At 47.0% G+C, this 22,635-nt stretch overlaps 1 protein-coding gene across 4 annotated transcripts in view; it reads left to right on the top strand.

Moving 5' to 3' along the window:
- Positions 1-22,635, top strand: part of LOC141078059 (cornifelin homolog) — a 35,248-nt gene that overhangs the window by 2,500 nt on the left and 10,113 nt on the right. The window contains exon 3 of one of the 4 annotated variants that reach the window (XM_073564867.1): positions 11,641-11,817. The exons of the other annotated variants lie outside the window; for them this stretch is intronic. The gene's annotated coding sequence lies outside the window, so the exon portion shown is untranslated. The remainder of the gene's footprint in view (positions 1-11,640; positions 11,818-22,635) is intronic. 4 annotated transcript variants of the gene reach the window in all.

Raw genomic sequence — 22,635 nt, forward strand, 5'->3', positions numbered from 1 at the left:
CTGTACATTATATATTACACTCCTGTATATTATATATTACACTCCTGTATATTATATAATACACTCCTGTACATTATATAATACACTCCTGTACATTAGATATTACACTCCTGTATATTATATATTACACTTCTGTACATTATATATTACACTCCTGTATATTATATATTACACTCCTGTATATTATATAATACACTCCTGTACATTATATATTACACTCCTGTATATTATATATTACACTCCTGTATATTATATAATACACTCCTGTACATTATATAATACACTCCTGTACATTAGATATTACACTCCTGTATATTATATATTACACTTCTGTACATTATATATTACACTCCTGTATATTATATATTACACTCCTGTATATTATATAATACACTCCTGTACATTATATATTACACTCCTGTACATTATATATTACACTCCTGTACATTATATAATACACTCCTGTACATTATATATTACACTCCTGTACATTATATATTACACTCCTGTACATTATATAATACACTCCTGTACATTATATATTACACTCCTGTATATTATATAATACACTCCTGTACATTATATATTACACTCCTGTATATTATATATTACACTCCTGTATATTATATAATACACTCCTGTACATTATATAATACACTCCTGTACATTAGATATTACACTCCTGTATATTATATATTACACTTCTGTACATTATATATTACACTCCTGTATATTATATATTACACTCCTGTATATTATATATTACACTCCTGTACATTATATATTACACTCCTGTACATTATATAATACACTCCTGTACATTATATATTACACTCCTGTACATTATATATTACACTCCTGTACATTATATAATACACTCCTGTACATTATATATTACACTCCATCCTGCCTCCTGGACATGCTGGCCCAAGCTAAGGCCGGTGGGTCCATACAGGACGTGGAGGGAAGTGCATTGCTATCCGTACCCCAGTGGTCGCAGTTGCGAGCTCTGTAGGATCCCTTCCGTATTTACCATCCGACCGGGGAGGACGGAGTTAGCGGTTCATGAGGTGGACACCGGGAATCACGCCCCACTACGGCGAACACCTTATCGGATCTCTGAGGAGGTGCAACAAGTCATGCGCCAAGAGATCAATGAGATGTTACAGCTGGGGGTGATTCAACAGTCCAAGAGCGCGTGGGCCTCGCCTGTAGTCCTGGTGCCAAAGAAGGATCGGACCACCCGGTTCTGTGTAGACTACAGGGTGCTCAACGCCATCACAACCTCTGATGTCCACCCGATGCCACATATCGAGGATCTGCTTGAGTGGATCATTATGGATCGGGGATATTGGCAGATTCCCCTGAGCCCCGAAACACGGGAGAGATCCGCCTTTATCACCCCCTTCGGACTGTACGAGTCCACGGTCATGCCCTTCAGCATGATGGATGCCCCTGCCACTTGGACGACATTTCCGTCCTCAGTTCCACCTGGGAGGAACACCTTCAGCATCTCCAGTAGGAGCTCCAGCGTGTTCACCAAGCAAGCCTGACCATCGAGCCGGGGAAGTGCCAGATGGGTATGAGAGAGGTCCACTACCTGGGGCAGCGGGTAGGCGGGGGTTCTATTATCATTATTATTTATTTATATACTGTATATAGCACCATTAATTCTATTAGTTCTATGAGTCCAGAGCCTGGGGAAGTGGACACTATCGCGTCCTGGCCCACCCCTGGACCAAGAAGCAGGTGATGTCCTTCCTGGGCACTGCAGGGTACTATAGGCGCTTTGTACAAAACTATAGCAGCCTTGACAGACCTCACCAGGAAGAAGCTTCCCAAAACAGTTGACTAGACAAACAACTGTGAGGAGGCTTTTAGGGGCTTTGAAAACAGCCCTGAGCAGCTCTCCTGTGCTAAGGGCAGTCGACAGAAGTCGGCGGTTATTAGTACAGATGCTTCTGCCGAGGGAAGAGGCCTATTCAACCATAGAGGAGTGCCAGCCATGGTTTGGGCCCTGCAACATTTACAGCCCTACCTGTACAGACGCACCTTCACTGTGGTGACCGACCACAATCCCCTGAGCTGGCTGCACACGGTGTCTGGTACCAATGGAAAGTTGCTACGCTGGAGCCTTGACCTTCAATAGTACGAGTTTACCGTGACCCACAAAAAGGGCAGCGAGCATGGCAATGCAGACAGGTTGTCCAGGCGGGGCAAGCCTGCCGAGGTGTGCATGGAGCAATACTGAGAGGTCACGCCTCTGCAGCGCAGTACAAAAGGGGGAGGTGTCAGGAAAAGATTACTCATTTTTCATGATTTCGATTACACATACCGTGCTTTCTGCTGCATTTTCTTTCTTTGTAAGAGGACATGCTGCCCTTTCCCCCCTTTTGTTTCTCCTGGCACACAGCTGCATGGTGTAATTCTACCCCACTCTTTCCCCCTCCCTCGGGAACGTGGTTTGTGATCAGCTAACTCAGCCTTTGGGGAAAAGCAATGCTTCCTTTGTCTATTTCAGATTGAATATAATAACCCAGAATATTCATAGAGGTAGGAAACCTATATTTTTGTAATCTGCATAAGGAAAGTTATCCACAGGTGGGTTTTGAAACTTCTGCGACCACAAGAATCCGAAAACGGATTTGTACCCGACCGTGCCACACAGCCACGTCATTTTAAATTCCTATTTTCCATCTGTTTTCTCTCAGAAAGGAAATGTAACATCAACTGTTCTATTAAGGAAATAGAAGAATCCAGGATATCTATAAACAGACAGATAGTGAGGAAACACTTAGCTAACCTAAATCAATTCAAGTCTCCAGGTCCAGATGAATTACACCCCAGAGTACTGAAGGAGATAGCAGAAGAAATTTTTGAACCCCTCTACATAATCTTTGAAAATTCTTGGAGAACAGGAGAAGTCCCAGAAGACTGGAGAAGAGCAAATGTTGTTCCTATCTTCAAAAAGGGGAAGAAGGTGGACCCAGGCAACTATAGGCCGGTGAGTCTGACTTCTATACCAGGAAAGATCTTTGAACAAATTATTAAACAACATGTTGTCACGTTCACGTGTGTCAGGTCGCAGATGATGCCGCAAGGCAAACCCATAACACACGTGACCCTGGATACACCGCCTCCAGTGGGGCGAATTTAAACAATAAAACATGCAGGTGGATACGCCGCCTCCACCTGGCGAATTTGGGTATTACACGTTATAAATACATTTCTGGAAACACCGCCTCTAGTACGGCGAATTTAAATAATAAGGGGGGAACCTGGGAAACTTTAACAATGGTGGGCCCTGCGATAGGGAATGGGGACATGGAGACCTCCTAAGCTCCCCTGAGCCAGTGTCCCTGCACTCCTTACATTCCCTAAACAGGCTCCGCACCTGTCGCCGCACGCGTACCTTAACGCCCTTGCTCACCCTGACCCTAAACCCTCACTAGGGAATGGGTCGGTGCGGAGACTAATCCCACCACTGCACTAACAACACACATGAGGAAAGAGACAATACAGGGGAAACACCACTTAGCTTTGCTCTGTTGCGTGCGCTCCTAGCAACAGAGCCCACCACCTGTGTGCATCTTCTCCTCCACCCTGATCTATCACATAACTGGATCCATCACCATCGTGCAGCCTGGGAGCAGAGTCCATCACCACTTGCAGCAGTCCAGTACACAGAGTCCCAAGATGAGTCCAGCCTCTGCCAAGAATCCAAGCATGCTCGAGTCCAGTTCTCAGCAACCAAGTAGAGCATGCTGAGTGCAACTCTCTTCCAAGTCGCCACTCCTCCCAGCCATGCCCGCACTTCCCGCCGACACCACAAACTGCGACTCCACCAAGCCATGCCAGTCCTTCCTGCAGACACCATTAGCTGGCACTCATCCTCTCTGGCTGACTGCGCAGGACTCCTATCCCGCTCCATCCTTCCACCAGGCTCTCCAACAACTCAGAAAGAAATATCACCAGCGGTGAGTGAACCCCCTAAGCACACCTTTATAGGGAGTCACACCTGATCCCTAATTAAGTGAACATTAACCTAAACCTATGGTGCGATACCGCTAACCACCACCGGGGACAGTCAAAACACCTTTGAACTCAACCAAAGTAAAAAAAGTTCACTTTGTGCTTTTAATACCGCCAGATCCAACACTGGATCATGACAGTACCCCCTCCTTAACGAGGGGCCTCTGGACCCTCAAGACCACCCCTCATTAGGGAAACACCTACAGCGGGGACGCCCAGACCCTGAGTTCACCCCACCATTCCCTGACACTTCAGGTTTATGACAAACACCGCTGATATTGGCAATATATGTTCCTTTTGGAGGCACCACTCATCTCCACAGCGCCGACCTGGGGAACGAGTTAATGTATGTGTAGGTTTGCTCAGAGCTGATCAGACTCCACAACACATTTCCACAAGATGTTTTTTGGTGGCCACCCATACATGCTCGTTCACACACAGGTCCGGACCTGAACGTTTATTGCACACATACATATGTCATAACTTGGTGAACTCACTCTGGACACGACAACAGAGGCGTCCCCCTGTGTCACCACACTCACACCCCCACTATTCACCAAGGGACACCACCCTCCAAGCCTTTCACCATGAGGTCTGCGCCTCTTAGGGTTGGTTAATGGCGAGGGTAGAGATTTGTCCCTACTCCCCCGCAGCACACCTGCCGCACACACCAGGAGGAGAAGGGGACCGGGAAATGGAGGAAATATACTCTCGCTGGTCGCCTCCACACGACCAGGAGGGCGGCTTCTTCGATGGCATAGAAGATTTGGCGTAAAACCCCGCGGACTATCACACCAGTCAGCCCACCACAGGGGCGTACCCCTTCACCTCGGGGAATACCAGGCAGCTCCGTGGGGCACCATTCCTCCCACCTGCCTGGGTGCGCCCGCATGCATGAACCAGTCCTGCTCCCCAGCAGCGACTCTAGGGGGTTTTAGTACCATAGCCGCAGGAATATGGAGGAAAATATATATACTCGCTGGTCGCCTCCACACGACCAGGAGGGGCGGCATCGAAGATTTGGCATGAGCCCCGCGGACTATTCACCAATCTGCTCACTACAGGGACGTACCCCTTCACCTCGGGGAATACCAGGCAGCTCCGCGGGGCACCATTCCTCCCACCTGCCTGGGTGCGTCCCCTGTAAGAGCAAGTCCCGCTCCCCAGCAGCGACTCTAGGGGCTTTTGCCAGACCGCAGCCGCCATTTTTGTTTCTCTGGTTATCTGAGCCGAGGCCCCAGACCCTGATAACTGCTGCTGCAGCGGCTTAACACACCATGCCGCTCCCCACTCTCCTCAGTGAGGCCCGGCAGCAATTACCACAGGTCTCCACATGGCCAAAGCTCACCAGAAAAAAAGTAAGGGCCTGTGATAATGTCATGATCACGTGTGTCAGGACGCAGATGATGCCGCAAGGTGAACCCATAACACACGTGACCCTGGATACACCGCCTCCAGTGGGGCGAATTTAAATAATAAAACGTGCAGGTGGATACGCCGCCTCCACCTGGCGAATTTAGGTATTACACGTTATAAATATATTTCTGGAAACCCCGCCTCCAGTAAGGCGCATTTAAATAATAAAGGAGGGAACCTGGGAAACTTTAACAATGGTGGGCCCTGCGATAGGGAATGGGGACATGGAGACCTCCTAAGCTCCCCTGAACCAGTGTCCCTGCACTCCTTACATTCCCTAAACAGGCTCCGCACCTGTCGCCGCACGCGTACCTTAACGCCCTTGCTCACCCTGACCCTAAACCCTCACTAGGGAATAGGTCGGTGCGGAGACTAATCCCACCACTGCACTAACAACACACATGAGGAAAGAGACAATACAGGGGAAACACCACTTATCTTTGCTCTGTTGCGTGCGCTCCTAGCAACAAAGCCCACCACCTGCGTGCGTCTTCTCCTCCACCCTGATCATCACATAACTGGATCCATCACCATCGTGCAGCCTGGGAGCAGAGTCCATCACCACTTGCAGCAGTCCAGTACACAGAGTCCCAAGATGAGTCCAGCCTCTGCCAAGAATCCAAGCATGCTCGAGTCCAGTTCTCAGCAACCAAGTAGAGCATGCTGAGTGCAACTCTCTTCCAAGTCGCAACTCCTCCCAGCCATGCCCGCACTTCCTGCCGACACCACAAACTGCGACTCCACCAAGCCATGCCAGTCCTTCCTGCAGACACCATTAGCTGGCACTCATCCTCTCTGGCTGACTGCGCAGGACTCCTATCCCGCTCCATCCTTCCACCAGGCTCTCCAACAACTCAGAAAGAAATATCACCAGCGGTGAGTGAACCCCCTAAGCACACCTTTATAGGGAGTCACACCTGATCCCTAATTAAGTGAACATTAACCTAAACCTTTGGTGCGATACCGCTAACCACCACCGGGGACAGTCAAAACACCTTTGAACTCAACCAAAGTAAAAAAAGTTCACTTTGTGCTTTTAATACCGCCAGATCCAACACTGGATCATGACACATGTATGTCAGGACCTGGATAAGAATGAAGTGATTAAACAGAGTCAGCATGGGTTTGTAACTAATAAGTCATGTCAGACTAACTTAATTTCCTTCTATGACGGAATCACTGATTGGGTGGATCAAGGAAATGCTGTAGATATAGTATATCTTGACTTCAGCAAAGCATTTGACAAAGTATCTCATACAATCCTTATTGAAAAAATGACTAAGTATGGAATGGACAAGGCAACTGTTAGGTGGATTCATAACTGGCTTAGTGATCGGACCCAAAGAGTGGTCGTAAATGGCTGCACATCCAGTTGGAAGAATGTCTCAAGTGGGGTACCACAGGGCTCTGTCCTGGGCCCTGTATTGTTCAACATCTTTATCAACGATTTAGATGAAGGAATTGAGGGTAAACTGATTAAATTTGCTGATGACACAAAGCTAGGAGGGACAGCTAATACTAGAGAAGAGAGAGAGAGGATTCAAAAATATATAAATAAACTGGAGAAGTGGGCAGCAACTAACAGAATGGTTTTTAACAGGGAAAAATGCAAAGTACTACATCTGGGCAATAAAAATGAAAAAAGCATATACAGAATGGGAGGAATAGGGCTAAGTGACAGCACATGTGAAAAAGACTTGGGTATACTAATAGATCACAGACTGAATATGAGTCAACAGTGTGATGCAGCAGCAAAAAAGGCAAATGCAATTCTAGGATGTATTAACAGAAGCATACAGTCTAGATCACGTGAAGTCATTATTTCCCTCTACTCCTCTTTGGTCAGACCTCATTTGGAATATTGTGTCCAGTTTTGGCCACCACATTATAAAAAAGACATCAACAAACTGGAGCAAGTTAAGAAAAGAGCGACCAGAATGGTGACCGGTCTGCAAACCCTGTCTTATGAGGAAAGGTTGCAGGATTTGGGAATGTTTAGTTTGCAGAAGAGAAGATTGAGAGGAGACTTAATAGCTGTCTACAAATATCTAAAGGGCTGTCACATTGTAGAAGGATCATCTTTATTCTCATTTGCACAAGGAAAGACTAGAAGCAATGGGATGAAACTGAATGGGAGGAGACACAGATTTGATATTAGAAAAAACTTTTTGACAGTTAGAGTGATCAATGAGTGGAACAGGCTGCCACGAGAGGTGGTGAGTTCTCCTTCCATGGAAGTCTTCACACAGAGGCTGGACAGACATCTGACTGGGATGATTTAGCGAATCCTGCTTTGAGCAGGGGGTTGGACCAGATGGCCAGGAGGTCCCTTCCAACTCTACGATTCTATGATTCTATGATTCTATGTTTAGACTTAAATGAATGCTAATTTTGTCAGAAAAACTATAACACTCCTGCCGGTAAGCTGTGAGCCTCGCAGCCAGAGTTATGGCTCTCATAAGTTTGTTAGTAACTTTCAAAAGGGGAGTGCATTCCATAGCTCCGCACACCCAGTGAGGTCTCCCAGAGAAAGGCATAAGACTAGGGAGCTCGAGTAGGAAGTCGTCTTTTTGACTGGGGATCAGCTGTGGCAAGTTGTGCCTTTTGACCTGTCACTCTGGGAAGGTCCCCTCTCCTCCTCCTCCACACAGCGTGCCATTGACTGAGATCTGTAAGTTTCATATTTTAATCCCTGTTATTTTGCAACTGTCTGTATATACTGTATCTTGTCTTTTATGTAACATCTCTTGTATTTTTGTAACCATTGACTATATTTTCTGGAGTAAATCTATAAAATTTACTAGTTTAGTTTTCCTTGCTCTATAACGTATTGCCATGTCGACCGTGCAAAATTTATGCTACCGTGTGGATTGGCTCCTGACCCGATATTGATTTTTATGTAGAACGAGGAGCTGGTGGTAGCACATTGTTCTGGGGATTTGGGTGACTCTGTCAGTAATGGAACGGAGGGTTTATGTGTGTATTACCTGCCCTGGGTCTGGGGACATACATAATAGCCTCGCTGCAGAGTGCCCAATAGCCAGTACATGGCAAGGCAGCCTTTCTGGTGACTACTTATCCTAGGTGTAGTTCCCTGACTGACCTGAGGGTAAGGGGGGCGCCAGAGAGCTGCAAGTTTCTAAACCGGAACTGAAGGTGGAAACATAAGTTTTGGCTGGTTATACAGTGGGGCAAAAAAGTATTTAGTCAGTCAGCAATAGTGCAAGTTCCACCACTTAAAAAGATGAGAGGCGTCTGTAATTTACATCATAGGTAGACCTCAACTATGGGAGACAAACTGAGAAAAAAAAATCCAGAAAATCACATTGTCTGTTTTTTTTTCATTTTATTTGCATATTATGGTGGAAAATAAGTATTTGGTCAGAAACAAGCAATCAAGATTTCTGGCTCTCACAGACCTGTAACTTCTTCTTTAAGAGTCTCCTCTTTCCTCCACTCATTACCTGTAGTAATGGCACCTGTTTAAACTTGTTATCAGTATAAAAAGACACCTGTGCACACCCTCAAACAGTCTGACTCCAAACTCCACTATGGTGAAGACCAAAGAGCTGTAAAGGACACCAGAAACAAAATTGTAGCCCTGCACCAGGCAGGGAAGACTGAATCTGCAATAGCCAACCAGCTTGGAGTGAAGAAATCAACTGTGGGAGCAATAATTAGAAAATGGAAGACATACAAGACCACTGATAATCTCCCTCGATCTGGTGCTCCATGCAAAATCCCACCCCGTGGGGTCAGAATGATCACAAGAACGGTGAGCAAAAATCCCAGAACCACGCGGGGGGACCTAGTGAATGAACTGCAGAGAGCTGGGACCAATGTAACAAGGCCTACGATAAGTAACACACTATGCCACCATGGACTCAGATCCTGCAGTGCCAGACGTGTCCCACTGCTTAAGCCTGTACATGTCCGGGCCCGTCTGAAGTTTGCTAGAGAGCATTTGGATGATCCAGAGGAGTTTTGGGAGAATGTCCTATGGTCTGATGAAACCAAACTGGAACTGTTTGGTAGAAACACAACTTGTCGTGTTTGGAGGAAAAAGAATACTGAGTTGCATCCATCAAACACCATACCTACTGTAAAGCATGGTGGTGGAAACATCATGCTTTGGGGCTGTTTCTCTGCAAAGGGGCCAGGACGACTGATCCGGGTACATGAAAGAATGAATGGGGCCATGTATCGTGAGATTTTGAGTGCAAACCTCCTTCCATCAGCAAGGGCATTGAATATGAAACGTGGCTGGGTCTTTCAACATGACAATGATCCAAAGCACACCGCCAGGGCAACGAAGGAGTGGCTTCGTAAGAAGCATTTCAAGGTCCTGGAGTGGCCTAGCCAGTCTCCAGATCTCAACCCTATAGAAAACCTTTGGAGGGAGTTGAAAGTCCGTGTTGCCAAACGAAAAGCCAAAAACATCACTGCTCTAGAGGAGATCTGCATGGAGGAATGGGCCATTCTGTGTCTTTATTTCTAATAAAGGACTTTATTCTGGCTGTGTCTTTATTTACCATAAAACTATAGGACTAGTAATATATAGGCGTCTTATAGACACCTCTCCATTACTAAGCCGTGGGCTTGATGTCACCTGACAATACAAAGGTGACATCAACCCCACAAATATTACCCCACTTGACATCACTACAAGGCAAGTGGGAAGAGCTGGGTAATGTGCCACAAAACTTTGGATTCGCCAATTGTGTGGCGGCTGCGGACTGCTATTTTTAGGCTGGTGAGGGCCAAAATCCATGGGTCTCTCCAGCCTGAGAATACCATGCCGCAGCTGTCTGCTTTTTCCTTGGCTGGTTAACAAAAATAGGGGGACCCCACTCTATTTTTTTGGAAGGGATTCCACTATTTATTAGATGCAGCAGAGCCGCCCAGAACATACCTGAGCTCCTCCATGTGCCAGATTCAGCAGAGCCGCCTCAGATAATCCCCAAGGACCTCCGTCCACAGGATGTTCCCTGTGAAGCTTTGTAACCGTCTATCTGCAATGAGGCAGATTCCAGTCTGGCTTTTTATGATTTGCTTTCAGTGGTGTCATCCTTAGTCATCTTCCATGAAGCTCACTTTGGCCCTGAACGCACCGAATGATATGACCTGACACGGATGGACCTGGACATCAGAGTTCACCTCTTGTCTCTCTGGAGCTGTTCTGGGCTCTGTGGTTCCCATTCCTATTATCCGTCTCTTTAATTTGTCACCAGCTTTCATCTTGTTGCCTCGTCCAAGGAGGTGGTTGACAGCCGCATAGGACCCGTGGAAGTGTATGCCTACACAGACCTAGCTCGATATAAACCTTGTCCATATCATTGATGGCTTAATAAAGGACTGTGGTTTTTTAAACGTATCCGGTGAGTGCTGCATTTCTCTTCTCTTGGATGTTGGACATCATATTTCTTTTCCTGTGTTAGTAGTTCCAATTCACCTTGTTTGTTGCCCATGCTTTGTGCATTAGTATAGAAACATTTTAGTTTGTGATTGGTTTCTCTTTCTCCAATATTTTTATTAATTAGATTCTTTCGTCTTTGTTCTTCCTTTCCACTTCTAATAGCAGAGTTCTCAATAGCATTTGTCAGGTGTATGGCTTTTTCTGGTCTTTTGCTTCCCTTCCCATGTTGTTCTAGTTTAAAGCTCTCCTTACAAGTGTAGCAAGGCGACTTCCAAATACCTGCTTTCCAGTCTTCGTAAGGTGCACCCCATCTCTAGCAAGTAGTCCATCGTATAAGTAGTTCACTCCGTGATCCAGAAATCCAAATCCTTGCTGACGGCACCATCGACGTAGCCAGTTGTTCACCTGCAGAATCTTATTCCACCTCCTTGTTCCATGGCCATCCACTGGGAGGATGGAAGAGAAGACCACCTGCGCTCCCAGTTCTTTCACTTTCTTACCTAAGTCTTCAAAGTCTCTGCAGATGGTTTCCAGGTCGTTTCTTGCGGTGTCACTTGTCCCAACATGTAGTAGCAGGAATGGGTAGTCATCTGTAGGTCTGAAGAGTCCTGATATCCTGTCAGACACATCTTTAATTTTTGCATCTGGAAGACAGCACATTTCTCTTGTAGTTATATCCGGTCTGCAGATAGCGGCCTCTGTTCCTCTCAGCAGGGAATCCCCCATGACCACCACTCTCCGTTTCTTCTTCACAACATTTTTCTTTCTCCATCCAGGAGGACTCTGATGGCGTACAAGGTTGCTGTTTGTGGGAAAAGTCTTCTCCTGATGTATTTCTTCATCGTTTTCCTGCGTGAGAGCCTGGTACTGGTTCCTGAGCAGTATGGGTGCTGACTGCCTCCTGATCCTCCTGCTTCTCTGGGTCACATGTCTCCATTCCTCTGATTCTTCAGGTGCACTTCAAATGTCTTCTCTTTCTGTAACATGAAGTGATAATTCTGCTCTGTCCAAGAACTCTTCACCTTCCTTAATGATCTTCAGTGTAGCTAACCTCTCTTCGAGATTTTGCAACTTTTCCTCCAACAGGGACACAAGCTGCATTTGTGGCATGTGAAGTTTGGCTTTTCCACTGGTAAGTCTGTGAACATGTAGCAAGAAATGCAGCTCACCAAATGGCTCCTGGCCTCTTCCATGTTCTTGTTGTTAAAGAGATATCAAAGCGGTGAAAAATGTGCCAAAATGTGCGCGCCGGTAGGGGTGCGGTTTATCGATGTCCTCCTTTCAGCTGCAATGGTCAAAATCCAATGTTCTTTGAGCTTGGAGACTCTTCACTTATCCCAGAAGGCACAGGGAATATGCAAATCCTCTCCTCAGGACTCCTCCCCTGGTTTGTGTCCAGGACAGTTTCAGTAATTGGGGAGGTGTCAGATGATGGAGAGTCAGCCAGACAACACGCTGTGCTCTCCTCCCCTTTATCGACACGTCGTCACACCTGTGACTGAGATGTAGGAAGTCTCTTATTTTAATCCCTTTTATTTCTGACTGTATATTCTGTATTTTCTCTCTTTTGTAATATCTTTTGTACTTTTATAAACACTGCCTATATTTTCTGGAGCAAACTTATAAAATTTACTAGTTTCGCTCTTGCTGTGTGACCGTACCGACACGTACTCCGCGAAAAATCCCGCTACCTTGAGTTGGTTCCTGACCCGATATAGGCTTTAGTATCAAACGAGAGACTGGTGGCAGCGTAGCGTCCTGGTGGTATTGGGGAACCCTGGCAGGGACAGATCAGAGGTTTATATGTATTCCCTGCCTGGGACTGGTGATATATATACCGCCCTCACTGCAGAGCGCCCAATAGCCAGTACGTGACCAGGCAGCCTTTCTGGCAACTAATCATCCTAGGTGCAGTTCCCTTACTGACCTAAGGGTAAGGGGGGCGCCAGAGAGCTGCAAGTTCCTAATCGGAACTGACAGTAGAAGCAAAAGTTGGGTTACCCTGACAAGGACATTTACATGGATGATTCTTCTGTCAATGTCTCGTTTTTTCAGTGACCCGTGGGGGGGTGTTCTTACTTTAGCAGAAGGGACCAACAAATTTGTCCCATGTGTTTTTATATAAAATCAGCATCAAAGTGCGGCATCAAGAAGGGGAAGTGGTGAAAGAAGGAGACGTCATTGACCTGCAAATAACAGAAAATGGAAAGTAAATGATCAAAAAGTCTGAGCATCATGCAGAAATCCCGGCACCTCCGGCCTCGGCTGCTGTCACTGAGGTCATTGATGGTCGTCTGAGGAAGGAAATCATCACCAGAGGCTGATGATGGAGGAGATGGGCGGTCACCAGATACTGATGATGGAGGAGACGGGCGGTCACCAGATACTGATGATGGAGGTGACGGGCGGTCATCAGATACTGATGATACAGGTGATGGGCGGTCACCAGATATTGATGATGGAGGTGACGGGTGGTCAGCAGATACTGATGATGGAGGTGACGAGTGGTCAGCAGATACTGATGATGGAGGTGATGGGCGGTCAGCAGATACTGATGATGAAGGAGAGGGGCGGTCACCAGATAGAGATGATGGAGGAGACGGGCGGTCACCAGATACTGATGATGGAGGAGACGAGCGGTCAGCAGATACTGATGATGGAGGAGACGGGCAGTCACCAGATAATGATGATGGAGGCAATGGAAGGTCACCAGATACTGGTGATGGAGGTGACGGGCGGTCACCATCATCATCACCATCATTATCATCACCATTATCATCATCACCACCATCACCATCATTATCACCATGATTATCACCACCATCATCATCATCATTATCACCACCACCATCATCATCACCATCATTATCACCATGATTATCACTACCATCATCATCATCACCATCATCATCACCACCATGGATTCCAAACATTCCAACAGCTCCCACACAAGGGTTCATCACCCCAAACCCACTGTATAAAGACCCCACATGTCTGTCACTCTATTACCACTATTCTCACCACCATTTGTTCCACTGTTCTCTGCACCTTCTACAGTCACATCCATTCCTTCCGCCTTTGTGTCTAGTGTTTCTGCACTCACACCTGCTGGACCTGGGGAGGGGGGCAGCACCACACCCGGTTTCCCCTGATTAGTGCTGGCTCTCGGTTGTGTCCCGGAGCACCCGGCCCCCCTACTGCAGCAGTTTGCACTTTATTATCCTGGACCCGCTTGCTAGTCGGGCACCGCAGCCTGCCCTGTAGCTGTAGAACTCGCAGGAACGTGGGATGTCGTCACGGACAGGAGGCAGATCAAGAGTTAACAGGTTTATTTACAGCAAGTATACTCCGCACAGGCCCTGGAGGTAAGGGGGGGAGGTGGTGTTAGGGAGAAGGGCAGAACTGGGAGCTAGGACGGGAGGCAAGGACAATAAAACTTGTCAGTTTGTAGTCTTCTTGATTGCAGTGTCTTGGTTCTCCAACGGCGGCAACGACAACAGCGGCACTTTGTCTCGTTGGTGTCTGTGTTCCAATCCAGGAAGTGAGCGATGAGTCCTTGAATGCTGCGGGGAGTTCCCGCACTCATGAACGTCCAAACACTGTGCTAAGTCCAATACAAGGAACCTCCGGAGTGGTTGCTAGTCTGTGTGGCACTGGTGCTCCCCGGACAGAGCACTCCTCTCTCTGGCTGCTGCAGCACCCAGCATGGCTCTGCTCTGCTGCTACAGCTCGGCTCTGCACGGCTCTGCTCTATACAGCTCTGCTCTGTAAGCGATGAGGGCTCCTAAATGGCACATCGCTACACCGATACCCTCTGATGGGGGAAGCAGGGCGCACAGCTCTACACGCTGCTCACTGCGTTGCCCTCTGCACTGCTCTCTGCTGCCGCCAGAGTCCCCAGCTTCGCACGCTTTCTCCTCTTATGCTTCCGACTCTGCGCACCCTTTTCAGAGACTCCCCACCCCCAGCTCCGTCTCACTAGGGCTTCCCCCAGGCTGCAGGGGAAGGTTTGGCTCTCTCAAGCTTCCCCCCAGAAACAGAGGATGCAGCCCTTTTAGTTCCGGACCCGGCACGCAGGTACCCACGATCTCGTAGACTTCCTTACATTCTCCCTCTCTTTTAGCTCGCCATTCCATGGGCGAGAACTCTTCGTGCTCCTCTTTGCTCTTCTGAGGGGGGGACAGATCCCCCACAATTTTCATGTCCTCCCCTGCCTTTCTTCTTCCACCGTCTGCCAAAAGAAACGGTCTACGAGTTGCTCGTCAGTCGAGAAATTCTTCCTCTTCATCATCAATAGCTGTAGGAGCAAATTCCTCAGATGAACTTTCCGCTGGTACATTATGTATTTCAACTGCTTCCATTGTCTCCTCCCGCGTGTCCTTCAGCTGACTCTCGGTGTACACCAGTAGTCGGTCGATTCCTCGAGGCCCCACTCTTCGTTTCTGGAGGGTTTTTTCAACACAGTCAATTTCGTCCTATGTGCTGGCATGAAGCTCCAACATCATACTCTTCACCTGACCGTCTACAAAGTTCTGCAGCTGTTGGTCCGCCTTCACCAAGGTCACAGCCGTCTCCTTCGTCTTCCGCTCCAGCTCCTCAGCCTCACTCTCTGCCTCACACAGCCGCTTCCTCTCCCCTCCTTCATGAACTGGTAGCAAGCAAGGTAGCGACATACTCCGATAGGCTACTCGAGACGACGCCTCCAGGCGCCTGAGCTGCGCAGACACCTAACTGTAGACGGTCGACACCTTCTCCATCTCATCTCGGCGTCCGAAGTTGCTGTCTTGCTTTGAGTGGAACGCTCCTCTTCCCACCATACTATTCACTCCAGGGTCGGCGCTCCCTCCTATTAGCAGGACCTTCGAAGGGGTGAGCGGTTCTCTGCCATCGTTGGCCTCGGTTAGGGCAATTTCTGGACAGGTGTCCCACTCTTCCGCATGTCCAGCACTGACTTCTGTGCCTGTCTGTGGTGCGCTTCCCTTCTGGATCGTCGACCTCTGTGGGAAGCGGATCCCACCTGCGAATGCTCTTTACTCCCCGACCAGAAAGCAAATTTCAGGGTGATTGCTGGGGTACCTCGGATACTCTGCACCTCTCCTCTAACTTCTTCTGTCCTTCGCCGAGAATTACCTCAGGGTATGGCACTGGGCCTCAAGACAGCAGCAAGGGTTTTCTTCAGGCTTTCAACTTCTTCCCCTATTTTTTGCTTTCCTTTCCGTAATTCGCGGGACCAGTTCGGTTCTTCCTCGTTCGGGGTGGGTACTCCGCCACACCGGACCATCCCTGTCAAGGCTGCAACCCCGTGCTCCTGATTGCATATGCACGCTTTGATCCCTATTTCAGTAAATGTCATGCACAGGTTTGTCCGCAAGCACTCCTGCAAAGCCTGCTTCAACAGCACGTCTCGTAAGCCTGTCACCAACTGGTCTCACAGCAATAGGTCAGGGGGTCCTACGCCTGCGCCGTCTTTCTTAATAATGGCAGTGTGGATTTACTGCAGCGCATTCATAAACTGGGTAATTGTCTCCCCCTCTCTTTGAACCCGGCCGAACAGGCGCATACGTAGCTCCCCTACATCCGTGGGGTCCCCATGCGTCTCCTCAAGTATTATTATTATTAATATTTATTTCTATAGCGCCATTGGTTCCATGGTGCTGTACATGAGAAGGGGTTACATACAAATTACAGATATCACTTACAGTAAACTAACAATCACAGCCTGATACAGAGGGGAGAGAGGACCCTGCCCTTTGAGGCTTACATGCTACAGGATGCTGGGGAAGGAGACAGTAGGTTGGGGGGTTGCAGCAGCTCCATTGATGGTGAGGCGGTAGCTCCGGTGTTGGTGAGGCAGTAGCTCCAGTGATGGTGAGGCGGTAGCTCCAGTGATGGTGAGGCGGTAGCTCTGGTGATAGTAAGGCAGTAGCTCCGGTGATGGTGAGGTGGTGGCTCCGGTGATGGTGAGGCGGTAGCTCCGATGATGGTGAGGCGGTAGCTCCTGTGATGGTGAGGCCGTAGCTCCAGTGATGGTAAGGCAGTAGCTACGGTGATGGTGAGGTGGTAGCTCCGGTGATGGTGAGGCGGTAGCTTTGGTGATGGTGAGGCAGTAGCTCCGGTGTTGGTGAGGCGGTAGCTCCAGTGATGGTTCGGCGGTAGCTCCAGTGGTGAGGTGGTAGCTCCGGTGATGGTGAGGCGGTAGCTCCGGTGATGGTGAGGTGGTAGCTCTGGTGATGGTGAGGCAGTAGCTCTGGTGATGGTGAGGCAGTAGCTCCGGTGATGGTGAGGCGGTAGCTCCTGTGATGGTGAGGCGGTAGCTCCAATGATGGTGAGGCGGTAGCTCCGGTGATAGTGAGGCTGTAGCTCTGGTGATGGTAAGGCATTAGCTCCGGTGATGGTGAGGTGGTGGTTCCGGTGATGGTGAGGCGGTAGCTCCAATGATGGTGAGGCGGTAGCTCCTGTGATAGTGAGGCGGTAGCTCCAGTGATGGTAAGGCGGTAGCTACGGTGATGGTGAGGCGGTAGCTCCGGTGATGGTGAGGCAGTAGCTCTGGTGATGGTGAAGCGGTAGCTCCGGTGATGGTGAGGCAGTAGCCCCAGTAGTGGTGAGGATGCAGCGGGGTCATTGCAGGCTGTAGGCTTTCCTGAAGAGACGGGTTTTCAGGTTCTGTCTGAAGGATCCGAGTGTGGTTGATAATCGGATGTGTTGGGGCAAAGAATTCCAGAGGATGGGGCTAAACTCTATCAGCAAAACTTTATCCAGGGTGCCTCTCGCCTGTGGGGACTGGAGCATGACAGAGTCCCTGGCCTCCCCATCTAATGCCATCATAGCCACCCCTGCTTCAAGGGCCGGAGTCATGGAATGCATCCTCATCATCCCCCTTATACGTTCAGTCCAACTCCAAAGCATAATATTATTGCCAGTGAACTTTCGGGAGGTTATTTATCATGGCCCCCAGGGAGATACTGGATCTAGGGCCCCCTCCAACTGCTTGATCTGCCGCCTACGCACCACTGAACGACATCCTGCCGGCTACACCAAGTGTAGAACTCGCAGGAACGTTGAATGTCACCACGGACAGGAGGCCGATCAAGAGATAACAGATTTATTTACAGCAAGTATACTCCATGCAGGGAGTGGAGGTAATGGGGGTGGTGGTGTTAGGGAGAAAAGCAGAACTGGGAGTTAGGACGGAAGGAAAGGGCAGGGAAATATGAAAGTTCAATAGGAGGAAAAGGCAATAAAACTTATCAGTTTGTAGTCTTCTTGATTTCAGAGTCTTGGTTCTCCAACAGCGGCACGTGTCATCTCGGAGGTGTTTGTGAAGGACGGGGGTTCCAGGGGAAGAAACCAGGGGAAGAGTCTTGAGGAGATCATTTGCATATTCCCAGTGCCTTCTGGGATAAGTGAAGAGTCTCCGCGAGCTCAACGATCACTGGGTTTTGGCCGTTGCAGCTGAAAAGAGGAAATCGGAAAAACCAGGGGAAGAATCTTGAGGAGATCATTTGCATATTCTCAGTGCCTTCTGGGATAAGTGAAGAGTCTCCGCGAGCTCAACGATCACTGGGTTTTGGCCGTTGCAGCTGAAAAGAGGAAATCGGAAAAACAAGGGGAAGAGTCTTGAGGAGATCATTTGCATATTCCCAGTGCCTTCTGGGATAAGTGAAGAGTCTCCGCGAGCTCAACGATCACTGGGTTTTGGCCGTTGCAGCTGAAAAGAGGAAATCGGCTCATCTTTCATCGTTTTTAAGAAATCTCAAGATGGAAGAGGCCAGGAGCCATTTGGTGAGCTGCATTTCTTGCTACATGTTCACAGATTTACCAGTGGAAAAGCCAAACTTCACATGCCACAAATGCAAGCTTGTGTCCCTGTTGGAGGAAAAGTTGCAAAATCTCGAAGAGAGGTTAGCTACGTTGAAGATCATTAAGGAAGGTGAAGAGTTCTTGGATAGAGCAGAATTATCACTTCATGTTACAGAAAGAGAAGAAATTCGAAGTGCACCTGAAGAAACAGAGGAATGGAGACATGTGACCCAGAGAAGCAGGAGGATCAGGAGGCAGTCAGCACCCATACTGCTCAGGAACCAGTACCAGGCTCTCACGCAGGAAAACGATGAAGAAATACATCAGGAGAAGACTTTGCCAACAAACAGCAACCTTCTACGCCTTCAGAGTCCTCCTGGGTGGAGAAAGAAAAATGTTGTGAAGAAGAAACGGAGAGTGGTGGTCATGGGGGATTCCCTGCTGAGAGGAACAGAGGCCGCTATCTGCAGACCGGATATAACTTCAAGAGAAATGTGTTGTCTTCCAGGTGCAAAAATTAAAGATGTGTCTGACAGGATATCAGGACTCTTCAGACCTACAGATGACTACCCATTCCTGCTACTACATGTGGGGACAAATGACACCGCAAGAAACGACCTGGAAACCATCTGCAGAGACTTTGAAGACTTAGGCAAGAAAGTGAAAGAACTGGGAGCGCAGGTGGTCTTCTCTTCCATCCTCCCAGTGGATGGCCATGGAACAAGGAGGTGGAATAAGATTCTGCAGGTGAACAACTGGCTACGTCGTTGGTGCCGTCAGCAACGATTTGGATTTCTGGATCACGGAGTGAACTACTTATACGATGGACTACTTGCTAGAGATGGGGTGCACCTTACGAAGACTGGAAAGCATGTATTTGGAAGTCGCCTTGCTACACTTGTAAGGAGAGCTTTAAACTAGAACAACATGGGAAGGGAAGCAAAAGACCAGAAAAAGCCATACACCTGACAAATGCTATTGAGAACTCTGCTAATAGAAGTGGAAAGGAAGAACAAAGACGAAAGAATCTAATTAATAAAAATATTGGAGAAAGAGAAACCAATCACAAACTAAAATGTTTCTATACTAATGCACAAGGCATGGGCAACAAACAAGGAGAATTGGAACTACTAACACAGGAAAAGAAATATGATGTCATTGGAATCACTGAAACTTGGTGGGACAATACACATGATTGGAATACAAGACTAGAAGGATACAACTTATTTGCAAGAAACAGACTTGATAAACGAGGAGGGGGTGTCGCATTGTATGTTAGAAACGCGTATATCTGTACAGAGATTGAAGCTTCAGAGACTGGGAGTTCTGTGGAAACTGTTTGGGTAAGAATACAAGGACAGAACAATGGAAAGGACACCATTGTAGGCATTTACTACAGGCCGCCTGTGCAAAATGAAGATATGGATGAACTCTTTATGCATCAAATGGCCAAGTTCTCCAAAAAATATGACATAGTTGTCATGGGAGATTTCAACTATCCAGACATTTGTTGGGAATCTCTCTCAGGCAAAACTAACAGGTCAAGGAAATTCTTATCCTCTCTTGCTGACAACTTTATCTTCCAAAAGGTAAGGGAGAAAACAAGGGGAACTGCTACCTTGGATCTAATCCTTATAAACAGGGAGGAAATGGTTGAGGAGGTAAAAGTGGCTGGGACCCTAGGAGGTAGCGACCATGCTATTTTAGAATTTTGGATAACTAGAGGCGGAAGACCTGTGAAGACTCAGACGTCAAGGTTAGATTTCAGAAAGGCAGATTTTAAGGGATTCAGAAAGAGAATTGGAGGGATCCAATGGCTGGATATCCTTAAAGACAAAAATGTCCAGGAAGGATGGGAAATCTTGAAAAATGAAATTCTCAAAGCACAGTTGTTAACAATTCCGAAAAGAGGGAAGAATAGGAAGCATTTAAGGAAACCAGGATGGATGAACACAGAACTTAAGCACATGCTAAAAAGGAAGAAAAAAATGTTTATAAAATGGAAAGAGGGAGGCATATCTAAAGAAGAATATAATGCTGTCTGCAGAACCTGCAGGGCACAAATCAGATTATCCGAAGCTGAAAATGAATTGAGGCTTGCAAGAGATGTCAAAAGAAATATTAAAGGATTTTGGGGATATGTCAAAAGTAAAAGAAAAGTCAAAGATGCTATAGGATTTTTACAGGATGAAAATGATGAAATGGTAAGACAGGATGTTGAGAAGGCTGAACTTTTAAATTCCTATTTTGCATCTGTTTTTTCTCAGAAAGGAAATGTAACATCAACTGTTATTCACTGTCCTATTAAGGGAATAGAAGAATCCAGGATATCTATAAACAGAAAGATAGTGAGGAAACACTTAGCTAACCTAAATGAATTCAAGTCTCCAGGTCCAGATGAATTACACCCAAGAGTACTGAAGGAGATAGCAGAAGAAATTTTTGAACCCCTCTCCATAATCTTTGAAAATTCTTGGAGAACAGGAGAAGTGCCAGAAGACTGGAGAAGAGCAAATGTTGTTCCTATCTTCAAAAAGGGGAAGAAGGTGGACCCAGGCAACTATAGGCCGGTGAGTCTGACTTCTATACCAGGAAAGATCTTTGAACAAATTATTAAACAACATGTATGTCAATACCTGGATAAGAATGAAGTGATTAAACAGAGTCAGCATGGGTTTGTAACTAATAAGTCATGTCAGACTAACTTAATTTCCTTCTATGATGGTATCACTGATTGGGTGGATCAATGAAATGCTGTAGATATAGTATATTTTGACTTCAGCAAAGCATTTGACAAAGTCTCTCATACAATCCTTATTGAAAAAATGACTAAGTATGGAATGGACAAGGCAACTGTTAGGTGGATTCATAACTGGCTTAGTGATCGGACCCAAAGAGTGGTCGTAAATGGCTGCACATCCAGTTGGAAGAATGTCTCAAGTGGGGTACCACAGGGCTCTGTCCTGGGCCCTGTATTGTTCAACATCTTTATCAACGATTTAGATGAAGGAATTGAGGGTAAACTGATTAAATTTGCTGATGACACAAAGCTAGGAGGGATAGCTAATACTAGAGAAGAGAGAGAGAGGATTCAAAAAGATTTAAATAAACTGGAGAAGTGGGCAGCAACTAACAGAATGGTTTTTAACAGGGAGAAATGCAAAGTACTACATCTGGGCAATAAAAATGAAAAAAGCAGATATAGAATGGGAGGAATAGGGCTAAGTGACAGCACATGTGAAAAAGACTTGGGTATACTAATAGATCACAGACTGAATATGAGTCAACAGTGTGATGCAGCAGCAAAAAAGGCAAATGCAATTCTAGGATGTATTAACAGAAGCATACAGTCTAGATCACGTGAAGTCATTATTTCCCTCTACTCCTCTTTGGTCAGACCTCATCTGGAATATTGTGTCCAGTTTTGGGCACCACATTTTAAAAAAGACATCAACAAACTGGAGCAAGTTCAGAAAAGAGCGACCAGAATGGTGACCGGTCTGCAAACCCTGTCTTATGAGGAAAGGTTGCAGGATTTGGGAATGTTTAGTTTGCAAAAGAGAAGACTGAGAGGAGACTTAATAGCTGTCTACAAATATCTAAAGGGCTGTCACATTTTAGAAGGATCAACTTTATTCTCATTTGCACGAGGAAAGACTAGAAGCAATGGGATGAAACTGAATGGGAGGAGGCACAGATTAGATATTAGAAAAAACTTTTTGACAGTTAGAGTGATCAATGAGTGGAACAGGCTGCCACGAGAAGTGGTGAGTTCTCCTTCAATGGAAGTCTTCAAACAGAGGCTGGACAGACATCTGACTGGGATGATTTAGCGAATCCTGCTTTGAGCAGGGGGTTGGACCAGGAGGTCCCTTCCAACTCTACGATTCTATGATTCTATGATTCTATGATTCTATGAATCCAGGAAGTAAGTGATGAGTCTTTGAATGAAGCGGGGAGTTCTCGCACTC

Source organism: Dendrobates tinctorius, unplaced genomic scaffold, assembly GCF_039654945.1.
Source record: "Dendrobates tinctorius isolate UK_male_01 unplaced genomic scaffold, ASM3965494v1 ptg000495l, whole genome shotgun sequence".
NCBI lineage: Eukaryota > Metazoa > Chordata > Amphibia > Anura > Dendrobatidae > Dendrobates > Dendrobates tinctorius.